This window comes from Pelmatolapia mariae, linkage group LG12 (assembly GCF_036321145.2).
Source record: "Pelmatolapia mariae isolate MD_Pm_ZW linkage group LG12, Pm_UMD_F_2, whole genome shotgun sequence".
NCBI classification, from domain to species: domain Eukaryota; kingdom Metazoa; phylum Chordata; class Actinopteri; order Cichliformes; family Cichlidae; genus Pelmatolapia; species Pelmatolapia mariae.
The window spans coordinates 5,595,960-5,608,714 of NC_086237.1; the positions used below are offsets into that span (position 1 = coordinate 5,595,960).

Consider the following 12,755-nt stretch of genomic DNA (forward strand, 5'->3'; position numbering starts at 1 on the left):
GCACTGCCCATTGCTTTTGATGGCTGACCCCAGGTAAACTTATCCACCTTCACTACCTCTACTCATTGCATCTTCACTGGTACACTAAACACATCAATGACTAATTGACAATCACCAAGAAAACTAACATGAATGTCTTGGGAATTTAGAAAGGACACTATGAGTAAGCTCAAGAGACCCTGCGACACATAGAGAACATTCAAACTCCACACAAAATTGGCCCTTGACCACTGAACCTTGAACCTTGCTGGGAAGCACTCTGTTCTGAGTTTTTCTAGGAGCACAAAGACCTACTAGGACACTTTTCTAGAAATAATTTTAATTCTCAAGAGTTGGTTTAAAGAGAATAAAAAACATCAGGCATTTTTCTTGACCTGTCTCAAGCATTTCAAAGGTGATGCATGGATGTAGTGGGTATAGGTATGGAGAGGTCCTTCAAAAAAGAAAAACAAAAAAAGAAACCCTCCAGTCTGCAGAGACCAGAGCTCAAGGCCACAGATCACTTTTCAGCACACAATGACTCAATGAAAACACCCAAGACAGTAGTGGACTGAATCCAGACTTAAGCCTCGAGGAAGGTCTAAAGATTTTGGATTTGGCTAATTAACAAAATATAAAAAACACTGTACGCACTGTGGGACTGACATCAGTACTGTTAAATTACTTTTTTTTTTTTTTTTAAATTTAACATTATGGATTAAGTAAAGTAGACTGATGGAAGGCAAATGCCAAGATTTTAAATATAACCTGCCATGTAAACATGTGTTTCATCAATAAAGAGATTTAAAAACAACTGCATTTCAACCCAAGATTAGCTTTCATCAGATGAATGTTCCAACTTTCATCTCATCCAGTAATTCTTTTTCACTTAATTTCATCTATAGATGTAATCAAAATGTATCTCTGGTGCTCTTCATGGAACTCTCTGCCACAAGTAAAGCCTACTGGTTTTGGGCAACTGGTTTTCAGTGAAGAGTACAGAATGACTTCTACCAGAAGGCACACTCTACTAAAATATATAAAACATATATTGCTTTTTTGCTGTTTCGAAATCACCTAGTTGGTGATTTAAGCAAGCTTCATCTCAGCTAGACACATGTTATAAGAGACAAAAAAAAACCCTTCTACATTAAGCTAATGCCATCTAATACAGCTGGAGCAGGTATTTTAGGTCCAGTCGAATTTCTGACACCTTTATAAAAATACCTGCATGATATTTTAGGTTGACATATCAGGATCAGGGGGAAAAGGTATCAGACAAACCTAAATGGGCAGAGGAAACTCTGCTATCTACTATCAGAATCAATGCGGTGCTTTTACGGCACTTTTAGCTGCACAGGAAACAGAGCAGTGTTCGATTCATCCTACAAAAGAAGACATCGTCACAAAGGTTGCACTTTTAATCCTGTTTGAGCAAGAGGCAGGATAAACCAAAGCATTTAACCCCACACTCTACAGGCCCCTCTTCTATGGAACCATCTCCTAGTTTGGATTCAGGAGACAGACACTAAAGCATATAGTTAGGGCTGGATCGGGTGATCCTAAATTCTCTCTTAGTTATTTAGTGCTAGGAGTTGCTGGGCACATCCCATGATGCATTATTTCTTTTTCACCCACTATGTGTCCAACCAGTGGTGGCAGATGGCTGCCCCTCCCTGAGCCTGGTTCTACACGGGATTTCGTCCTGTTAAAAGGAAGTTTGCCTTTCTGACTGTTGCCACATGCTTGTTCAAAAGGGAAGTGTAAAAGGACTGATTCTAAAATAAGAATCAGTGTGAATATCACCCTGTTGTCTCATCCCACAGCAAATTAAAACAGGAAACACGTGAATTTAAAAATAATCAAATGTACTTTTAACATTACTCAATAGGACCGCCACACTAAGAATGAAATAAATAAAAATATCAAGTAATACAAATTAAAGTGCTAGTAGTATTCAAACAAACAAAAAAACAATAGGAAACTAAAATGGGTTCTGTCCATAAGTTCAAATAAAGCTTTAAATGGAATCAAAAAGATTTCATTTTCCAGTCCAAAGAAACAATTTTCCGAAGCTTACAGATGATTCAGTTCATGAATTCAGGATTGCAGTGGACATGCCCTGGAGTGAGGCGTGCTCTTATCTTTGAGGTGATGTTCCCACCTGCTGATAACATGCTAAACATGCTCTCTGTCATGACTTTAGCACTTTGAGAGGTGCATGAGCCTATACAGGACAATCTCATCTAAATGCCTGTGCTTACTACTAGTAAAACAGAACAAACAGAATTAGACAAAAACTAATTATACTAATGTCTGAATATTATAGTTTCTCAGGTGGAGTAGTGTTCAGTGCCAATTAAACTATTTAATTGAATATTGATATAGTCCAACCCACAGATTAACAACGTTAGGTGCAAAAGGTTTACTGTAATATTACCTGTAGTGTACTGCAGTTACAAAAAAACATTTTTTGGTATAAGTATATGATGCGTCGATGAATTTTTATAGTCAACATCATCAATTAAACAGCACTTTTCTACTCTCCCAGAGCACTCAAAGCACTTTAGACAACATGCCTCATTCACAAAGGCACTTTTTTCTATACTTAAGTGCTTTCTATCTAACATTCAAACACATTCATACTCTGATGGATGCATCAGTGAGCAACTTGGGGTTAGTATCTTGCCCAAGAGGATTTGGCATGCAGACTGGAGCTGCCGGGGATCAAACCACCAACCTTCTGATCAGTAATGTATGGAGCTTGGAAAGAAAAGCTCGTGTCCAGCTGATGTGAACAGTGAAGGCTTCTGTTTTGACACACATATTTTGTACAGACACAAAAATGGATGTGCCATGGACTCCTCAGTGTTATCCATTGTAGGAAAGAAAGACTCTTGGCTCTTCTAAAGGGACAGTATATAGCCACTGGTACAGATACATGGACGGCACCTGTGTCAAAATAAAAACTCATAAAGTGGAATCCTTTACTGCTCACATCAACTCAGTGGATAGAAACATAAAGTTCACCAGGAAGGCACAAAGATAACAGTTTCCTGTTTGTGGACTGTGCTGTCAACATTGAGGAGAATGGAAACGTCAACACGGAAGTTTACAGGAAACCCACACACACAGACCAGTACCTCTTTCACTCCCACCACCCTCTGGAAAACAAACTGGGAGTAATTTAGGACCCTGCAAAGGAACAACACTGTCATCCCTTATGTAACAGGTTTATCAGAGAATCTCAAACATGACGTCCTGGTCACCCAGCCACACCCTCAGACAAACACTGGTTCATCCCAAGAACAAATCTCCCAAACATAACCTAATATAGACAGTGTATGCTGTGCAGTGCAACAAGTAGTACTCAGACCTCAGAGAAACCAAACAGCCACTGCATGAACTCATGGCACAACATAGAAGAGCCCCGCGACAGGACAAGACTCAGCTGTTCATCTGCATCTAAACTAGGGCTGCCACAAACGATTATTTTGATAGTCGACTAGTCACCGATTATTTTTGCGATTAGTCGACTAATCAGATCATCATCCATTGGATGTAAAACGTACAGCTTATTGCACCAGCAGCATCTGCTCTTATATAACTATCATTAGCTTACAGCTTTACGTGTTTAAGGTATGTGCTAACTAAAAATAAAGACAAGATGATAGTTTATTAAATTTTAATGAAATTTGCAGATTGTTTCAGTGGAGTTTAATAAACTCAGCCGTCTGCTCCTTGCTATCTAAAATATAACAGGACACCGGAGTAAACTCTCGAGCATCTCACACTTCTGATGATCAGTTGTCTGCTTAGTTTATTCAGCTGTGTAAAAACTATAACTTTAATCTCAGCCAAACCGATTTACTCAGGAACAAATAAAATACTGAAAAAAGTCAAACAATAACATTTTTAAGTTATCTAAGTGACTTATATATCATGTTTAACCTGAGTAGCGAAAGACGGCGGTGGGTTTGAAAACGATTTGCCGGCAGTCCTGGTGCTCTCACCGGCTCTAGTGAGCCTTGAACCCCGGCTCGCTATCGAGGTGGTGGGTAACAGACGTCTCCGAAAACGTCGGAGCGCTTTTGAAAATATGTGGTGTCTTGATAAACTGAGCAGATATTTGAAGTTTACACAGCTACATTCTCGCCTGAAAATATGTTAAACATTTATTTTGTGACCCAGAAAGAGTAATAAGAGTAATATTAAAAAGTCACGGTGAGTGGGATGAGCCGTGTGGAGAAAAATAAAGGAGGATCCAATTGCAGGCACTCGTGGCAGTGCGAAGGAGGTTTATTGTAAAAATAAAACACAAGTTGAAAACGGCAAACGGAACTGAAGATAATCTAAACTGGGAACAACTAAACTACTAAACATGAACACGAACATGAAGGAGGGTGAGCAGAAGCATATGACTGTAGACACCAGAGAGAACACACGGATGAAACACGGTAGATACACCGACGGACCAGCAACTACAACATAAGAAGACACGACTTAAATACACACAGAAGAACACGGGGAGATTACACACAGGTGGGGAACACAGCTGGAAGTAATTGACAAGAGGAGACAAGGGAGGCAAAACTGAATACACTCACATAAGACACGGACTTTCACAATAAAACAGGAAACAAGAAACCACTCCACAAAGACGCAGACTAGACACAGAACTAAACCTACACTAAACATGAGACACAAACCTAAGAACTAATCTCTTAACAAGAATAACTGAAACATAGATTAATAATAATAACCAACAAAGCACCACAAGAGAATGAGAAAAGAATCCATAATGCAAAATCCCACCAAAACATGAGAACTTAAACTACTGGGTCAAAACTGACCCAGAACCGTGACATAAAACTAACTAGCTGCCGCCATTGTTGGAAACTGAGCAGGGCCGCGCTGGGCCGCGCTATGAATTCTGGGATAGGTTGGGCCACGAATGATACACCCGACCCATCCTTCAAATCTAGGGAAATGAAGGACGCATTTGTCGCCGCTTTTGTCGGAGTCTTCGAATTTGGACAGTCTTCGTCGTGTTGCTGTAACGTAATCGGCCTACAAATGCGGGCACAGGAGGATGCGGTTCCTGAATTTGGACACAGCTACAATACCGGACACTGCTTCTTCTTCTTCGGGGTTTAACGGCAGCTGGCATCCTTGTACATGCAGTGCTGCCATCTTCTGTTTCAGTCCGTTATTACACTCTTAAATCCTACTACTTATTCCTGCATCTTTTGGGATCTTACAAAGCTTCAAACGACGTGTCGACTATTAAATTAGTCGTCGACGATTTTGATAGCCGACATAATCGTGACTAGTCGACTAATTGTGGCAGCCCTAATCTAAACCAACAACAACTGTCTGCTAGGGCTGGGCCATATTATACCGTTCACGGTAATACCGATACAATGTTAGGCAATGATAAGAAAATAAAATATTGCGATAGAATATGGGTAAAACGCGCATGCGCAGTGCCTTTGTTTTCATACGCACATGGCCGAAAAAGCATGGCGGCGACGGAGAATGAGAAGGAGGAAAGCGGATCGTTCAGTGAAATGGATGAACCAGAATTGGTTTGTAAAAATGCTGCAACTTCAGTGGTGTGGAACTGGTTTGGTGTTTGTCCGTCAGATACACAACAAAGCACTTTCTTTTTTTGTAGAACATGCAAGCGGGCTGTCGTTATTGCCGTATTTGTCGGACTAAGGTGCTCGTAAATCTGGGAGTAATCTGGGTCCTAAACTCCGTCCCTTTCAGGTCCCAAAAATCAAACGAACACTGCAGCATCACTGAGAGTTAAAAACTGTCTAAATTCTTTCATCTTTAATAAAATGATCAGCGTTGCTGCTTTACCAGGTGTAACAATTTAAGTTTAACAACCAGGCATCCATGAAAACAGAATTTATTACATTTAACGGAATTAGAAGTTAGCAGGAAGTTAGCTCACTAGTTTCGCTAGTTACCTAAGCATGATATAGCATGTTCTGACTGAGAGATTTCTGAAAAAATTCAAACGTACAGCTCTGCTATCACTTCCAGCATAAATGAAGACAGAAAACTAAACAGCAGTGACGTTTGTAGGGTTACTGACGTTGGGCTAGCTGGTATATAATGATGTGCTACGTGATCGCTAGCGACACAGCTATGTTAGCATAACATAAACAGTAAAGCTGCAGGATGAATGCTAACACTTTTCCACTGGATAAAAAGTTAACGTGAGGGTTCCCGATGGTTAGGGACAAATGCAATTGCATGGCAGGATGCTGTAAACGGACCAAACTTCAGTCAGGAGAACAACTGAGATAATCCATCCACAACACGAGGTTAGTCATTAATATACTGCAACAACATGGGAATAGAGCAGCTGTGATAGAATACAGCATTAATGAATCAATGGTACAGAAGTGGAGGAAGCAAGAAGAATGAGTTGAATAAAGTTTGATTTATCTGACTGCTTTGTTTCGCTTAATGTGTCTTATAATCCCGTGCACCTTATGGTCTGAAAAATACGTGTTTGACTTTTTTATTTGGCACACTGCAGCTTAATGTTGCAAAGCACCTCTTTTTAACTTCAGTGGATATTATACATGCTTATGCTCAGGACATGGCAGCCCATTTCTACTGGAAATGTTTTTTTGGTTAAACTTTCAGCAAGGAATTTGCATTTGCACTGTTAAATTTTTATATAGCTTTAATGCACATAAAAAACAGCTGCTTGTTTAAGTGAAAATAAATGGATGGGGGGGAGGGTTTGCGCTAGTAAAGTTGTGGAGTTGTATTTTGTCTCGCATCAATTATATCATCAGTTATATCGTTGTCGCAAATTTTCAAATCTATATCGTGATAAATATTTTTGGCCATATCGCCCTGCTCTACTGCCTGCCACCAACAATGCAGCTTTGAGATCACTACCCAGACGCTTTATTATCCACTCACATCTACATCATCAGGTGATCACATGATAAAGTGAGGGAAGATCTCACAATGGTTGCACCCGAAACCTCTGCCCATAACAACCCACACCCTTTTTTCACACCTTGGCTCATGTGATGAGGTACATGATCAATAGGTAAAACTCCCACTAGGGTTTAAATGCCTGGGACTCTGCACCGTTTGGTTTTAGAACTGAAGACGTTTCTCGGAGGAGAGCTGAAATGTCTTCAAGAACCTTAAAGAAGTCCAGCTGCTTTCATGTCCAAGGTCATTAGACTACGATGATGTGGATGACTGAGAACCTACATAGACATGTTCTTCTGATCAGTAGATGACCTGCTCTACCGCCTTTTATATGAGACAGTTGTGGTTTTTTTAATGACTAAGGAACTAACTTCAAATGGTTCCCACTATGAAACGTAACCCGTAACTTGTCTTCAACAACATTAAAAGTCTAGTTAACCATGTTCCAGCGAATATCAGTGCCACCTCTGTTGAAGACTGAAAGGTTTCTGTAATATTTAATTGGAAATTGATTATATATTCTATCATAACTACCTTCCAACCTGCAAATTACCCCTAAAACATAATTAGCAGGCAGCTTATAGAGCTAATGGAACACAGAAACTTACTGATTAATTTCAGTCTGACTATTAAAAACAGGTCACAAGAAGCTTAGGGTTATGAATAGAATTTTAAACAATACTTAAGTAACATGACTTGACCGTACTTCAGCGTTTGACACAGCTGATCATGCAGCTTTCCTCAACAGGCTGTGAAACAGGGCTGGCATACTTGGAAAAGCAGTCAGGTGGTTCAGTGCTGACAGTTTTATTTCATCAATTGCTATGTTGTTTATTTTATATACCTATTTCTAGCCTCATCCATGCACTCCACAAACATAACACAACATAACTGCCACTTATACTGCTTCCATACTCTAGAAACCTCCCAAAGAATGTTGGTTCCATGCATTTTTTCCTTGCTTGACTTTGAATTTCTGATATTTGAACAGTTAAAACTGAAGTCTTGACCTTCAGCCTAAAATCAACTCTCACTGGCCCCTAATAAATCCTCCAGTTCTTGGTTTAAGTCACCTGACTGAAACATCTTACCATTTCTGTGGAAAATCAAACCATCACAAAAGGCAAAAGATGATGATGGTCCAGAACTACCAAATTTTTGTCATCACTTCTTCACCAACTGATTGCAGTAGGTTTCATAACGGATCATATCAAGCTCCTTAGACTCAGCGTCCATTCACAACAGGCACTCTGTGGACAAATCTCTGAGCTGCCTTTCATTGTCTCCAGTATTTTGCATCAGAACTGCTTTAACACTAGAAGTCCCAGACTTTTCTAACCCTCTGTCAGCCAAGTGGAAGCTAACTTGGCTAGTCTGTTAGCATCAATTCATATGTAAATTGGGTCGTTACCTGAGAATTCTGGAGGGGAGTGGGGGTGTGTGAATGATTGCTGATTTCTAACTGCCAACTGCCTCTTTGTTTGTGTGTGGGGGGCAGCTGCTAAAAGCTGAACTTCCTTTTGTGTTGAGGTGCATACAATCTCACTGCACTTAGCCCAATCCTTCATTGCCCTGAAGAATTCTGTGGTGTACGAACCTCCTCTCCAAGGAAAGAAAATGCAGAGAAGACTCACCACTCAGCAGGCATTGGAAATGATCCTGAGTGAAGTCAACCCTTGTGACTCGGATGGAGAAGACCTAGAACTTCAGCCGGATTCAGACTCAGAGCTGTCTGATCAGTCTTCCGGTTAGGTTTCATTTCATATTATTTACTATTTCATTTCAAACAAGTAAGTGAAAAATACTAAAAAAGCAGAGCAGGATTAGGGTTAGCTAGTAACCCTAACTCTAGTTGTATCTTTTTATTTAGGAAGACATTTCATTTCATATCATTTCCTATTTCATTTCAAACAAGTAAGTGGCTGTAGTAAGTAAGATATTTCAGACATTCCGATACAGAGGAGGAGATACTGGAATTATAATTAGTATCTATGCATGCATTTGGGATTTCGTTTGACCTTTCCATTGCTCACAATTTGAATTTGTTCACACTGCAGATGAGGAGACTGCTTATCAACCTAAAAAGAGAGCTTGTTTGGGGACTGAGACAGCAAAAGATGGCACAGTGTGGCGTGAAGAACAGGTGGGGACCTGTCTCCCTTTCACCCCAATAGAAGCGTGCGCTGCAGATGGAGAGCCAACGGCTAAGGCCAGGAAAAGTATCTCGAGTCGCCTTCAGAGCTTCCTGTGTTTCATCACTCTTGACATGCTTCATAGCATTCAAGAATGGACTATTCAACATGCACAGCAAACTGAGCATGTTCATTGGTTCATGGACCTCCCTGAACTAATGGCATTTATTGCAATTGTCATCTTGCGGGGGGTTACTAGGGTTCCATCACTACGTGACTGCTGGTCAGCAAACCTGGGAAACCCACAGATCATTGGAACTATGCCGCGAAACCACTTCCAAGACATCATGCAACACCTACGCTTTGATGACAGGTCCACCCGCAGTGATCGAGCAAAGACTGATAAGTTCGCTGCAATTTCCAGTGTGTGGGGATCATTTGTCACCAACTGCATCACGTGCTACAACCCTGGTCTACATATCACCGTTGATGAACAGCTTTTCCCATCAAAGACTCGGTGCTGTTTCCTGCAGTATATTGCAAGTAAACCTGACAAGTTTGGGATCAAGTTTTGGGTGGCTTGCGACCTAAAATCCAAGTACATTTGCAATGTCCTCTCATATCTTGGCAAGGACCCCAATTGTCCCAATGGGAAGAGACTGTCTGAAAATGTAGTGGTGAGGCTGATGGAACCATTCCTAGACAAGGGCAGAAATGTTACCACGGACAATTTCTTCACATCACTTTCACTTGCGCAAAAACTTCTTAGACGGAAAACCACCATCCTCGGCACAGTCAACAAGATTCGCCGGGAAATTCCTCAATCCGCTAGACACACAGATCGCAATGAATTCACCACTCAGGTATGTTGCAGGTCTTTTGTGGTTCTATGTTTATGTGTGTCATTGTGTGTAAAAGTGCTATGTAAATAACAATTTATCTTATTTCTTAGGTGTTTTCAACCTCTGCTGCCACGCTGACGGCGTATGCGGCCAAACGGAAGAAGACAGTCTATATTCTTAGCAGCATGCACAGCGTGGTTCAGACTGATAACACCACCAAAAGGAAGCCAAACACTGTCACCCTTTACAACACCACAAAGTGTGGTGTGGGTGTGATGGACCAGATGGTGCGGGAGTACACTGTCCGCAGAGGAACACGGCGCTGGCCAGTTGCCGTGTTCTATAACATGATTGACATGGCAGCACTGAATGCACATGTGCTGTATCAAGCATGCACCGGGACGCAGGAAAGACGGGTGGACTTCCTGGTGGAGCTTGCAAAAGAGTTGGCTAACTCTCATATGGCTGGGAAGAAGGCAAGAAAAGAACAGTTGCTTCAGACACAACCCTCCACACCTAGCCCTGGAAAAAGAGCCACGTGTCAGGTCAAACACAAATGCAAGAACAATCATGCCACTGTGCGATGTGTTCACTGCTACAGATACACATGTGGTAAATGCAGACTACAGATACCATGGCAGTGCCAGGATTGTGAGTGATTGCTGAAAATGTTGAAATGTACTCACTCAATTTTTATTATTATTTGTAAATATGTGTACAAATGGTTGTTTTTTGGTTTTTTTGTACTGTTTTTATCAATAAATCTCAGCAACAAAGGAAATACACCCATGTGTGTTGATTTCTCCCTAAGATGGCAAACTGAAACACAAGCTTCCTTGTGGCTCAGGAAATTAACCACTGGTTCAGCATTGCCCCACCTTATTTACATAACAAAAGCAGCGGTTCACAGGTGATTAAGGATATTAGCTAGAAGCCTTCCAGCGATTTGGCTGGAAGGCGGGTTTTAAAGGTAGAAAAGCCAAATGGCTGCTCTCTGGGACTTCTAGTGTTAATAGTCTTAGCATAAACACCTGGTGTGAATATTTAAAAATAACCAAGTCTTCATATAACCCATTTGGAACAAGCTCGATATTTGTCAGAAAAGAGATATTTAGATATTTTTAGGTTAACTGTCCTTTTAACAATTAACTGTGATAAATAAAAAAAACAGCAAACAAACTGAAAAATCACACACTTCTTTCATTGTACACAAAACTGTAAACAGAAATTCACAATTAATTCCTCACATTTTAGTCCAACCAGAACCTGAATGTTTTCTCACATCACCATTAATGAATATATTTAGATATCAACAAACACCAGGATGCAGGAAAGTTCAGTGCTGCACTCTCTCTGTGAAACCAGGTTAGTTTTCAGTATTCAATGATAGGTTTATATATACTTTTGATCAGGTATGAGTATTTTATATGTATTACATAGCACACACTGCAGATCTGTTAATATTCCTATACCACACTGTCAGGCCTTGTGGATGTGTCTATGTAAGGAACACAGCCTCATCTGGAAGCATGTAAATTACACACAGTTGGTGAAGGAGATCCAAACCTCGTCAGTAACTTCACCCACGTGTGGAGCAGAACAATCAGAAGCTCAAACTGCATCTAAATGCCCTGAAGTCGAGTCGAACTTTGTAACCCAAGGATTTCGAGGTCATGTCACGTCTCCGGTGCAAGCCCTCAGTGGTCCCGCTTCTTAAAACGTTCCTCTACAGATTCGCTCTGTTATCAGTCAGGAGCTTCATTCTTCATCCCTCCATCTCTAAAGTCTTTCTCTCTCGTATCCTCTCCTTTCTCCTGTGCAGATGGTTTATCCCTTTCCTGTTTCCATTTTTGTGTTATCTCTTCATTTAAAATCTTTTTCTATGAGTCCCCAGCTATTCGTGGTCTTCATAGATACCATGCCAGCCCACTTCTGTTTACTAGATCTAGGTCAGACACACTGCTAGCTGCTGGTACCACAGACTGACACCACATTACAGCAGAGCCCTGGGTTTCATTACTGTCACATGTATGTATGCCTTCGATATTGTGCATCTACACAAAGGTGCATCTCGAAACTGGAGAGTTTTCACTTATTCCATTGGCTGATTTTTTTCACTTAATACAAGATGCACCGTCTAAAAACAAGTTCCTATATCTTACTGAAATGTTTCTCTGTAGCTGATTGTGTCTTATTTTAAGTGTCATGGGATTATTTTGACTAGAAATAAGACAAATATAATCAGTAAGATTGTGAGTTTTTGCCGCATGGTGCCTCGGCTACGTTTAAAGAGAAAGAAAAAAGAAAACTACCGACTGATTAAGCAGTTCTGTGACCAGGCGAGGCCTGTTTCCCTTCAGACCCATCAGTGACATGGCTACATTTTGTTGGTGTCTTCCAGCAACACCAAAAAGACCATGTGAGACAAATATAGTGGACAACTGCAAAAATGTTTCCTTGGTTAAGAAAACCCCTTCAAAACACCTGTCCAAGTCAAGAACACTCTGAAGGAGGTGGGAGTATCATTATCAAGTGTAAAAATGTAAATACAGAAGGTTTCATAACACAATGTAACGTGTGTGTTGTACTCCAAGTGGTTTGAGTGCTCAAGTTGAAAAGCGCTGTAATAACCAGCACATTTATCACAGGAAAGCTTCGGACCGATGGAGCCAAGATTAGTTTGTACCTGAATGATGCTAACAAAAAGGACTGAAATAATGGAACAGCTTATTATCCAAAGCAAACCCCATTATCTGTCAAACATGATGGATGCGTTATTATGACATGGACAGGTATGGCCGCCAGTGGAACTGGGTTACAGGTGTGTATA

At 40.7% G+C, this 12,755-nt stretch overlaps 1 protein-coding gene across 1 annotated transcript in view; it reads right to left on the reverse strand.

Moving 5' to 3' along the window:
• The window catches only part of abca2 (ATP-binding cassette, sub-family A (ABC1), member 2), a 132,065-nt gene that overhangs the window by 118,166 nt on the left and 1,144 nt on the right, over positions 1–12,755 (reverse strand). The gene's annotated exons all lie outside the window — the stretch shown is intronic.